This window comes from Hoplias malabaricus, chromosome X1, assembly GCF_029633855.1.
Source record: "Hoplias malabaricus isolate fHopMal1 chromosome X1, fHopMal1.hap1, whole genome shotgun sequence".
In the NCBI taxonomy this organism is placed as follows: domain Eukaryota; kingdom Metazoa; phylum Chordata; class Actinopteri; order Characiformes; family Erythrinidae; genus Hoplias; species Hoplias malabaricus.
The window spans coordinates 17,042,272-17,054,980 of NC_089818.1; the positions used below are offsets into that span (position 1 = coordinate 17,042,272).

General features: G+C 44.5%; 1 long non-coding RNA gene across 1 annotated transcript; it reads left to right on the forward strand.

Annotated features, from left to right (window-relative positions):
• The first annotated feature begins 11,404 nt into the window (after positions 1 to 11,404).
• LOC136675385 (uncharacterized) lies at positions 11,405 to 12,183 on the forward strand. Its single transcript, XR_010796183.1, has 3 exons — positions 11,405 to 11,478; positions 11,664 to 11,723; positions 11,836 to 12,183. It is a non-coding gene; the product is annotated as an uncharacterized lncRNA (long non-coding RNA).
• Positions 12,184 to 12,709: the final 526 nt, after the last annotated feature.

The window sequence follows — 12,709 nt, forward strand, 5'->3', positions numbered from 1 at the left end:
CCGGACCATCGGGGTAGGAATTTGCGGGCCAAATTCCCCCCTGTTTTTCGCGACCTTCCAACAGGTTGGACAAAGATGTAGTACCATACCTTGTCCCCTATTTGGAGTTCATCGTGGGATGCTTTGTGATCGTAGTACGCTTTGCGACCTTCTGCACTTCTTTCCAGTTTCTGCTGGGCAAAGGCGAAAGTAGCTTTGAGGTGTTTCTGCAGGTCCTCCATATACTGATGAGTGGTGTAGGCTACGGCTATGCTAGCTTCACCTGGCTGATATAACAGATGTAGAGGCAGAGTCATTTGTCTCCCTGTCATCAACTCAAAGGGTGAGACCCCGACCGCGTCGTGTGGGGTCGCCCGTATGGCCATCAGTACGAGGGGGAGTTTGACATCCCAGTCTCGTTGGTTTGCTGCTACGTACTTTTTCAGTATGCTAACAACAGTTCGGTTGGCTCGCTCTACCTGACCTGAGCTTTGAGGATGGTAGCTAATGTGAAGGCTGGCTTTTACTCCTAAGAGTTGCCAGAGCTGCTGCATGACCTCAGCTGTGAAATGTGTCCCTCTGTCAGAGTCGACACGGCTGGGTAGGCCAAACCGTGAGAAGACATGGTTCATCAGTAAGTATGCAGTGGTTAGTGCTGTGTCATTCGGTGCGGGGAGGCATTCTACCCATTTAGTGAATGCACACGTGACTGTGAGGAAGTACTTGTTACCTCTTACTGTTCGAGTGAGTGGTCCAACCCAGTCTATCTGGAGGTTTGACCAAGGGAAGGATACTCCTTTCTTTTGCAAGGGGGCTCTATGAAGAGGATTCGAGGGTTGAAATTGGCAACATACCAGACAGCCTTTAATGTAGTCAGCCACATCTTTTACCATGTGGGGCCAATATGCCACCTGCTTGAGCGCATGGTGTGTTGCTTTGACCCCTTTGTGTCCCGCAGATGGGGAGTCATGGGCGTGCATCAGCATCACCCCCCTGTGGCACTGAGGAACCACGAACGTAGGTGAAGTGTGCGAGTCAGTGGCATGAACTAGCAAGCCTTTGACGACTTGGAGGGACGCTTTGGCGCCGTATAGGTCTTTAAGGCCTGGTATGGTGTCAAGATCTTGTGCTGCGATGGGATTAGTAGAAGGGTCAGAGACATGGCTAAGCATTTTAGAAATGGATGGGTCTCGAGCTTGGAGAGTAACTAAGTCAGCGTCCGAAAAAGCAGGGTTAATAGAGACAATGGTAGCTTTGGCATTGTCAGGCGACGCCTTTGTTACAGTTCGAGACCGTGTGACAGCTAGGACTTCGATGTCGGGTGGGTTTGGAAAAAGGGAGGGATCGAATGTCCACGATGTGCCTTCGCGGGCCCCTTGCTTGGCTAAGCTATCTGCTTGATCATTGAATTCTTTGTCATCTCCCGGGACTCGGGAGTGACCCTTCACTTTCTTCCAGTAGATCTGCAGGTCATGTGTGTCTACCAAGTGTTCGCATGCCGCGAAAAGCTCTTTGTGTATAACTGGCTTTTTGTTTGACGTGGTGTAGTTGTTGGTTTTCCACAGTCTCAAGTGGCATGTGAAGCTTAGGCGCGCGTAGTTGGAGTCTGTGCAGATCACCAACGTTTTTATGCTTTTCTGGACTGCAGACTGGATTGTGATAAGAATTCCTGCTATTTCAGCATATTGGGAGGACTGAGCACCCAATTTGAAACTTAGGGGTTCGTGAGGCCATCCGTTTATTCCGATAATACCCACCCCTGCCATCAGGGTGTGTTCTCGGCGGAACGAACAACCATCTACATACGCAGTGACAAGGTCTTTGCATGTGTTAGGATCGAAATAGTGGTGGTTAGCCACGGTGGGTAAGAGGGTTTCTGGAGTTTGTGGCACTTGGGAAGGAATGTTTCCTTCGCATCGCCTGCAGGAAGCAAGGCCTGTGCCTAGGGGGCTCTTGTAGTTTTGCGCGTAACGCACCTCTAAGTCAAAGCTTTGGAGAGCCATTAGCCATGACGCTACTCGAGCGTTAGTTACTACACCCTCTCGAATTCGTTGGCTGTTTAGGAAAGTGACTGGTTGATGATGAGTTTCAACAATCACCTTCTGACCACCTAGGTAGTTGGAGAAATGTTTGACTGCCCACACTGTTGCTAGTAGTGCTTTTTCGCAGTCACTGTATTTGTTTTCGGCAGCCAGCATAGTTTTACTAGCATAGGCTATGACACGTTTGTCTCTGTCGTGTAATTGATACAGACCGGAGCTGAGACAGTGGTTCGAGAACCCTACTTCTAGGTAGAATTCTTTGCTACTGTCAGGATAGGCAAGGCATGGGGCCGTGCATAGTTTCGATTTTAGTGCCTGCATGGCGTGTTCCTGGGCTTCGCCCCAGGTGAACGGAGTGTCCTTTTTCAGGAGGTCATAAAGTGGACGAGCTAGGTCCGCGTAGTTCTCTATGAATTGTCGTGAGTAGTTGCATACTCCTAAGAAACTGCGGAGTTCCTTAAGATTGGTGGGTGCTGCGAGGTTTGTTACCCCTTGCACTCGACTCACTTGTGGTTCAACACCATCAGTGCTTACGAGCAGACCGACGTAATTCACTTTTGTTCTGCACCACTGACATTTGGAGAGTGATATTTTCGCACCTGCTGTTGTAAGCTGGTCAAGAACATGATCAATCTCGTCAATGTGTGCCTGTAGGGAGTGGTTACGCATGAGTATGTCGTCCACATATATGAGGGTGCCTCGCTCGCGGGCATCAGGGCATGCTTTGTTTAAGAAAATATTAAACTCCGCGGGTGAGTTGGCATATCCAAAAGGGCACCTAGTGAATGTGTACTGTCGGTTTGCGAAAGTGAAAGCGAGCTTGTGTTGGTCTTCTGCTTGCACCGGGATGGTCCAGAAGCCAGAGGCTACATCGATGGTGGAAAAGTATTTAGCGTTTCGGACCGAGGGAAGCTCTTGCTCCAATTGTGTCATCGGCCATCGAGACAAGGGAACCTGTTGATTTAGTTTCCGATAGTCGATGGTTAAGCGCCATTTACCATTTGGTTTTATGACGGGCCATAATGGTGCCGAGTACGTGCTGTTACAGGGTCGAATTATGCCCTTTTCCAGCAAGTCATCAATGATTTCTTGTACCGGTTCATAGGATGCCAACGGAATTTTGTATTGGCGGACAAACGTGGGTGGTGCTCCCGGACGAGTGGGAATACGTACTGAATGAATGTCAGTGAGACCACAGTCCGTTGAATCTTTGGAAAAAGATTTTTGATATTTAAGGAGCACTTCACAGAGTTTCTCACGTTCTTCTTTGCTTTGGAGGGCGTCGGCCTCCTTTAGAACTTGTTCGACTTGGATACGAAATTCGGAGTCAGATAGTTCTTTCGAAGTACGCGGATTTGAAGTGTTTTCTCCCGCTTCGGGAAGAAGAGATGGTTCCCGGGAGGATTCCGGGGATGAATCTATGGAAAGGACCGTGATCGTCATTTGATTGTCGTCAGCGAGATCTATCCTGCAAATGGCATCATTACTCATGTCCAGAGCTGAGAAGAGAGCAACAGCTCGTGTCGGATGAGTGTAGAACACCTTTGATTCTGCATGATCAAGAAGCAGGGATTCAGGCATTGGTCCTATGATCGGAATTCGCAACTCGAAGTCATGGAATTTCGTACTGACTAACCAACCCAGAGGAGATGAGTGAGGGATCGTCAAGGGTTGAGTGGTTTCGTTCCGTACGAATAGATAGGTGGATTTTGCTCGCGTCTCCACCAAAGGTGTGGCTTCGAGGGTGAGGCCTAGTTCGAAGAACTGAGGTGACGGTTGGAAAAGTGCATGCGCGTGGCTTAAGTGTTGGCCAGGTCGCATGACTAAGCGGATGGGTACATTTGCTGCGTTCGCAGGTACCACAAGTGCACCTTGGTTAGTGACCTGACATACCTCGGGAATAGTTTGTCCTGAGCCTAGGTTGCTGAGATCAGAGGACCAGGTTTCCGTTGAAACATCAGTCAAAGACCACAGTACACTATTGAGGGTGTCTACGTGGACGTCGAGGCGCACCAAGAAGTCACTACCAATGTAAAAGTCGTGCGGCAAGTTAGGGACGACTAAGAAATAATGGGTGATTACCCTTTTGTTCCACTGGACGGTTAAAGCGCAAATTCCATCAGTGGGTGACATTGCTTTTGATGTCAGGTTAAGAGGAAAGCGACAAGGACTGCTCACCAAAGGAATATTTGGTTGAGTGAGGCGCAGAGTGTTAAAGAGGGTTTGGCTTATGGCGGACTGGTCGGTCCATAGAGCCAGAACTGCATTGTCTACACGATAGTCCTGCATTGTGAGACCATTCACGATGGGAAGGCCTGGAGCGTCTGTTGTGGACGGCTGTGTGAAAGTGCACAGGAATGTGTTCCGTTGTTCTAACATGGCACTAGGGGGCCAGGGAGAGACTGCTGTCTCTGGTGTGGCTGCCATGGGCTCAGTTTCCTCTTCCTCGAAGTGAGGGATTTGACTTGGTGGATCTCCTATTGATTCAGGCTGGATTTCGAGACGGCAACACTGAGCTTCCCGGTGGTGTGGGGTGCAGATGGGTAAAGGCTCACGCACTTGTGCCCAGATCTTTGACCTTTTGAAGTCAATCAGTGGTTCGAAGCGATTAAGGAGATCTTTGCCGATGAGGAAGGGAATTGTTTCGAGAGGAGACACATGGACTGGATGCACTAAGGTCATTGGTCCAATGGCTAAGTGTATTAGTGCCATAGACTGGATAGTGAGGCCTGCATGTGAATACGGCTGAATTTTAAGAGAACAGTTTTGGAGCTGTATCTCGCGATTTTCACGCCGCGCAATGGCTCGAACCTGGTGGAATAAGGCGGAAGACATGAGCGTGACATCTGATGCAGTGTCCAACAGGGCCTCATGTACTAGCCTTCTCTCCACAATGGTGGACAAGTAGAATTTGCGTGCAACCCCTTTCTCTGTTAGGTGTCCCATGAATTGTCGGACGGGTGTGTCGCCTTCAATGACTGAGGGGTCATTTGGCGTTAAACCTTCTTTACCGCCTAACTGAACAACCAAAACAGCACTGGAGGGTGGTTGCAAGTCACCCCCCTGTATCATCGGGTTTTCAGTGTTTGTTTGGGTCACGAGGAGATTGCGCGGTGCGCTAGAAGACGGAGCTTCGCTTGTCACTTCTCCTACATAACTCTCTAACATTTCTGGGGTGTTAGAGGATGGCTTTGGGTTAGACCGCGAAGAGGTGATAGAAAGAACGTCAGGTTTTTTCTTTTTCTCTTTGCAAATCATTGCAAGCATTCGGCGGATGTCCTCTAACTCCTTAGAGCTGAGTTCCGTGCCTTTAAGCTTGTCTCTAGCGTGATTTCCTTTATTTTGATACCAGTATTTCTCTTTCTTTTCTCTATAGGAATCAGAAAGCTGGTTCGGAGCTGTTCGCTCATATCCCTTATGGGGATGTGATGGTTTTCCACGGCCCGCACCGCGGTTTTCTACGGGGTAATAGTCACGACCATACCCAGCCCTGTCCCGAGGGTTCCAGAAATCTTTGTCGTGATTTCTGTCTGGCCTGCGAGGAGGGTAGCTCTTGTATTGGTGTGAGGGCGGATGAGGTTTCGGGCCCTCACTGGTCCACGGAGTGGAGGAAGGGTCCAGGGCGGATCTTTGTGGATCAGCCTGGGTGGCACCTTCTAACTCTAAATGTGGGGAACTGGAGTCGACATTGAAGACTCGGGGTATTTCGGACCGCCTGTTGGGAATTTGTTGGGTTTTGAGGAAACCTCTGAGTGCTAAATCACGCAGCTGCCTGCTAGACAGGGTGCGAGGGCAAGCTGAGACTCCCAACTGGTGACTGGTGTGGGGATGGAGGTTTTGGATAAATAGTGATTTGAAATTTAACTCTTCCTCCATTCCGGAGTCATTTCTAGGTCCGAAGTACGCCTGTCTGAGTCGATTATAATATTGCTGAGGGGATTCCTGGCGTTGCTGTTTTATGTTCAAAGCAGCGGCCAGTCCGGTCTGTGACAGGTGATTGGAGAATTCTTCCTCCAATGCTTGGCACAGCACATCATATCGCGCTTTTACATAGTCTGGCTGACGTTCAATGAAGTTACTGACGTCTCGGTTGGAGGTCAGTTTAATCACATATAGTCTGTCATCTATGGTGATCCCGGGGAACCTTTGGAGGTAGAAGTCAATATCTTTTAGGTAGGAAAAGATATCATTAGAACCGTCAGGTTTGGGATCAAAGCGGGTTATATTACGCGCGATTTTATCTAGGTCCTTGTATGAGGGACCATGAGAGGGTAAAGGTTGAGGGGACCAGACACTGGGTTGCAGTGCTCTGGGTCTAGCAGGGCGTTGTAAGGGACGACTGACAGGAGACACAGGGGAGGGGGAAATACCCGTTGATACCAGAGGAGGTGCTGCAGCAGCTCTAAAGGTTACGGTCCCTGAGTCTGGTTCCTGATCCTCACTATCTTCCTGCTGGCCTTGTCTTTCTGTAGCGGCACTAGGTGGCACATTGGGTGTGACCTGGGGCAGCGTGTTCCCTTCAGCTATTTCGCTTTGAAGTCGACTTAGCTCTGCCTCTACCTTTGCCTGCTGTCGCCGTGACACGTCAAGCTCACGTTCGCTGGCTCTGAGCTGTACTACAGCGAGGAGGGCTATTTGACCTAAGGCCTCAGTTAGGGGCTTGCCCTTGAGGATGTCGGTTAAGTGGTTCTCTACCCACTTAGCCACCATGTGGTCACGATGGGCCTGTGAGGTTTTCTGCACAGTTTCTGCGAGTCCAGGCATCACATCACTGGTGATGCTGGTCAGAACAGAGAATGCCTCATCCCACAAACCTTCTACATATACTTCCGAAGAAAAAGTCCCTTCTGCCATGTTAGCTGTGTTTTTAACTGCGAGGTGTAACTTACTTCTATTTAGTTAGGATTAATTCCGTTAATCCCTTTTCTAACTAAATCTGAACTAAATTCACCTGTACCGAGTGCTCTAAGAGTAACTGCTAGTATGTATGGTGTTAGAGTTCACTTGTGAATCTCTAAGGGAAGTCTGTTAGTAGGAGAGGGTGGAGTGAAAGTTGCTATGCGCGAGTGAATAAAAGAAGAGAGAAAGAGAAAAAAAAAATTTTTTTTTTTTTCAATAATTAAAATTATTAAAAATTTGGAATTAAAGAATTGTCGAAAAATTTGGATGAAGGAATTTTAATATTAAGTGAGTTTTATTATTAGATATAATTTCCAATTAAGGAATTATGAAAGTAAAAGAATTTTCCGAATTAAAGAATTATTAAGAATAGCGAGATTAAAAGACTCTCTCTTTTAACTGCGTTTGTGATCTGGTGTCAAGTTAAAGTGTCAATCTCTAATTACTGCACACTGTCTGCTGTAGTTGTATCAACTTATTATGCTTCCAAGCCTTTACTTGTAATTATTCAGATGTGCAGAGTTTAGAGACAGCCACTAGAGCTGTGATACCAGGTCTTATCAGTGTGAACTGGTCGACAATTTCAATTGCGATAGCAAGTTTTCTCCACCAGAGGGTACTGAAGGTAAGTCTGAATGGCAACAGCGAGCTTCAGTATTTAAGTTGAACTTAAATTGTAATACCAGACTAGGACACCAGAGGGCGACAAGCAAGTTACAATGCAATAGCAGCAATGGACACCAGTCGGCGCTGGTGAGAGTCCCAATAGACACGGTACCAGCAGATACACTAACACAAATGGGAATTTCCACTGTAGCGGGAAGTTTCAACACTAGAGGGTGTTATCAGATTAAAATCTAAAATGGAATAAAGATTTTAAACGCTCAGATACTCTATCAAAAAAATAAAAATTAAAATTTTAAAAGGGGAACAGAGATTTTACACTAAGGTATTTTAAAAGAATTTCATCTGTAATGACAACTTTTAAACACCAGAGGGCTGCTAAACACTTATGTTGTCTCGGCGGACAACCTCCCAACCACTAGAGGGTGTACGGGAATCAACCGTCAAGGGTAGCACCACTTGACCACAAGGAGGAGCAAGGGAGGACACGCTTCAATAGACGCTAGTTATGAAGTATTTTTCCCTGCAATTACGCACTTATACCACAAGAGGGAATTTGTCTTCCTCTGTTTTGGGGGCGTTTTGAATTTCCCTCCTTAGTTTCAGCTCCGCCCCTTCAAAGGGGTTCGTTCCTTTCTGAGTATGATTTCAGTTTAACAGGAACAGCTGACGAGAGCAGACTGCTCTTCATACAAGCCGTATTTTCGGCTGTTTAATAACCTCCCAATCGCCTAGCGCGCGATCTCGTTATTAACGCTGGTAGCGACCCAGTTTAAAACGAACGGGGGTATTCGGTTCGGTGGTCTCTCTTCGCCGGGATTTCGCGGCGGGAGGTCGAATCCGACGGCAAAGTCTCACAGCGGAATTTCGCGCAGTTCAGACGTGCCCAGGCCTCAATTTAATGCATGCAAAATGGCGCAGAGCCGCGCTCTTTTAAAAACAACCAAGCTTATTTTCTAACCGGTATATATCACAGAACAGTTTTTCAGCAGTAACAAACACAACACGAAATTACCCACATCAAGCTTTGAATCTCAATCGTTATTCAGTGTAGTGTTTTACAGTTTTGTTCATTAAAAAGCCTTTTTCCTGGCCTCGCGTGGGCGCCAATAAAATATATATATTTTATATGTAGTGGATGTTGGTCATACACCCCGATACATATATATATAATTTTATAATTTGTTTTATAGCCTTGACCTTATTCAAACTCCTCCAACCTCTGATATTTGACTTAATGATATTAATTAAGATTTATAATTGGTTTAAGCAATTAGAACATTAATAATTAGTTTGAGAATGAATAATAATCATGCTAAATGAGTTCTTCAGGATTTTCAGAAATTCTAATGAATAAATTGCAAACACTGTGACTTCAAATAATGAGAGTTTTATTAATAAAAAGAAGATATTTAGTTAACATAGCACAACCTTGTAATCTCACGGTGTCCGGCAGGGGGAACTGATTTTGACCTTAAGGTGAGCTAGACACTTCTAACTTGTGACTAAGGTTACTAACTAAGGTTTAATTAAATGGTAAATTATAAAGAGGGTTTGTTTAGACATCAGCTACTGAAAAGGTGTTAAATACGCTAGCTTACTCGTTCGCCGTTTCACCGAGCCGTCGCGTCCTGTTGTTTAATCTCCGTGTCCCGGGGTGTTCTCGTCGTTCCCACGTGGTGAGAAGCAGGCCCGCTTATGGAGGATCTCTTTACAGTCGATTTGAAGACCCTCGATTCCGAGCTGAGCTGCGTCGATCGAGATTTCCCTTCTTCGGTTTTTCACAGGCGTAGCTGGTTTTCCACCGTAGTGGAAAGGCTTTTTCAGAGTATTAGCTAGTCTCGTTGTTCAGTTTTCCAGGATTGATGTCTTCAGGAATCAGCTTATAACGTTAATATATCTGTTATCGATTACTCAAACGGTTGATACCTTACTTTGGCCACAAATAAGTTTCACCCGCCTTGATCATTCGTGAGATCACACTTCGATAGGTAATAAACATAAACAAGATTAAAGGAAAAGAAAGATATTCAAATTATTCGACTTATTAGTTAAACTTCATACTCTTAGCTAATTTCGAGACGTCTCTCGTAAGCTTTTCTGAAGTCTCTGAGAGGGTTCCTTTGTTTGTTGTCGGCGTCCTCTGTTTTCCAGTTCCTTTCGTGGTCCGTTACTTCTGCAGAGTCCTCGCGACTCTTCAAACTTCGAACTCGTTGTCTGTCTTGCTGTTTGGCCTTTTCAAGGCTGGCGCGGTCACGCCCTAATGGGAGGCGTCCTCTTTCTGATTGGACGCGAGTCCAGACTCACGTGACTCTCGTGAGGGAGAGAGAGAGAGAGAGAGTAGGAGGAGGGGGTTTGACTCTGTGATTCATACATAAGGAATATGAGTTTCTCGTATCAAAATTCTTATACCTGTTATCAACCTATAACAATGAGTACATTGGACTATTAATATCAGACATTTACATAAGGTCCCATCTTGAGTACATTGTTCACGTCCAATTCGTGATGATACGCTGAAAAATAAAACATTAATCCATTTTCTCTCATTCAGAGACAAAACTGATCTTTGTAATAGAAACAATCGGCATTATACATCATTTCATTAGAAGGTAGGCATTCATCTGAGGGTACAGAAAGTGACATTCATACGTTCGTTTATACACAAATAACTCAGAGATCGACTATTTTCGCTATTGTCTTGCGGCGACTCCGAGCGAGGTGTAGTTCCGCCAGTGTCCATTTGGTGTCGTTGTTAATCCGTGTTTCAGCTGTTGGTTCACGGGAGTTCACTCGAGGTCACTTTGGTTTGAACATCTGTTGATCTCCGTGAAAGATAAGGATTAGACATTTAGGTGCCATTGTCATAAAAACGGGCCGTAAAAGCTCTCTTCTTTGTTTGAGGTTCCTGTCTCTTTAAGTTAGTTATCTCGACAGTTCCTGTTAGTTAAAAGAGAGAAGGGGGGTGTTGGGGCCATGTGTTACTTAAAAGGGTTCTTTTGATGTCTTTAGATTGGTTGTGTGTGTGTGGGGGCTGCTATGTTGCAGACGAAAAGTCTTCTGCAGACTGGAAAAGTTTTAATTCAAAACTTTTCATTTCTTGATTGTCCGATATTCATATTTGGCTCATACTCCACTACAATATTATTGTGTGGTTGTAATTATACACAGGATAAAATGAAGGATATCCGATTTCAGTCTGTTAGTGCTTTAAGGCATTATAGTGTGATAATGAATTTTACATGCTTCATTGAGGGTCTCTTTAATGAACAATTTACAAAGGTCATGTAACTTTATTCACAGCAGCAATGGAAACTCAAAGCTTATCTGGACTCTACTACCTGTGGGCCTCGGACTGCTGCTGTTCCTGATCTGTGTCATAAGATTCATATCAAGAAAACATACCAGTAAGTATAAGTCTGACATTTTCTTTATAGGCTCAGGCTTTTTAACCAAATGTACACTGTTTTACACCTACCTTTGTAATGTGATCCACTCGTTCCATTTCTCAGAAGCAAATCAAACAGAGACCACAGAGAGGAGCAGTAACTCAGCAATTTACACAGTAAGTGCTGTGAATGATGGGTGGCTTCATGTTGTTTGAGTTCTAGTGTTCAAACACATAGTGCAGTAATTAGTATTGTGTATCATAGTGTATTTTGTCATTGGTGCTGTGTGTGTATATATACGTGTGTCTGTCTGTATGAAACAGAACACTACAGGTGAAGATGCAGATATGTGCACTGCTGTGTCTAAGAAAAAGAAGGTAAGTATTTCTTTTTTATATCGACAAACATATAAACATGATTTTATTACAGAATCAGTACTAGATTTTCTCATCCTGAGTAAATAATGTCCACAGCCTTTGTCCAAAGTGACTCTGGGAATTGATGTGATCTACGGCAATGTAGCCACTGAGGCCACGAATGAACTTGTAAGTGAACGTTTATAAAGCTGTTGTTATGAATCACACCTCTATTTTAACCTGAAGTAGGTGAGACGTCATGTATCTGAGCTCAGTAAGTGTTACTTTGATGCCGGTTCCTTAGTCTGACCATGACTTCAGCTGCTGAAAAAGCTTATATCCTCTTTTACTTCTAAATCTGTCTCATTTTACAGCTCTCACCAGATGCTGGAGGTGATGACATGCTGTATGGCAATATTTTGCTCAAATAAGAAGTGAGGCAGAATACACCACATTATATAATGTTTTTTTGTTGTTTTTTTTAAACACTTAAACACTTTTCAGGCTTCTGCTCATTGTTGCTTTTTCTGTCTGTGTTGATTCCAGGTGTACACAGCTGTATTTCTCAGCAAACAGCAAGATGAGATCAATGGCAAACAAGACACAAAACAAAGTTCAAAATAATGTCCTTTTGTGTTATTTCAAAGGTCAAAATAAGAACCCTCATCATAGTGGTCAGTGTAACTTTGTTGTAACCACTGTAGTATACCCACATGTACGTTACATACATCAATGTAAATATGTAATTTGTGCACTCCTGAAAACTCATTCTTCCTGTGTTGAGATCATAAGTCATCAGTCAGAGTCCAGCCTGGATTCCATCCTCTGGTGAATATTTATTCTTGAGTGTTTGATGTAGACAGACTCTGTGCTGCAACTTTTTTAACGTTTGAATATCTGCTTTTAAAATTAACAAAATATTATTCACCAGACTCTGTTGCCTTTAACAAACCTTGTTTGTTTTTAATTCATTTAAAAACATTTAACAATGCTTTAAGTGTGTAAATATGTAAAAATGTTTTCTCTGGGTTGTGTATTTATTAGCACTTAGAAAAACACAGAAGCATTTGTTTTTTTCCACACAAAATTAAACATCAAATATTATCCCAAATGCTGTAGTTTACATTTTCTCTGCTCTTTACCTAACATTCTCATCTCACACAGTCACTGGGGGACAGACAGCATTTCCCCAGCATCCCCAGCATGGCTATCAATCCTATGTTAGCCTTAGAGATTTTTCATTAAGTGAAGTGTTGTGCCTTTCCCCTGGGGTGGTGTGGGTGATGAAGAAGAATCTCTGCCAGACACGGTCTAGAGTTTTAAATACATTTTTATTTCACCAAACAACAGCATCTTACCAGTCATAAGGTCTTCAAGAACAAAGAGAGAGAGAGAAAGATTGATAGTTTCCTGTCCTTAC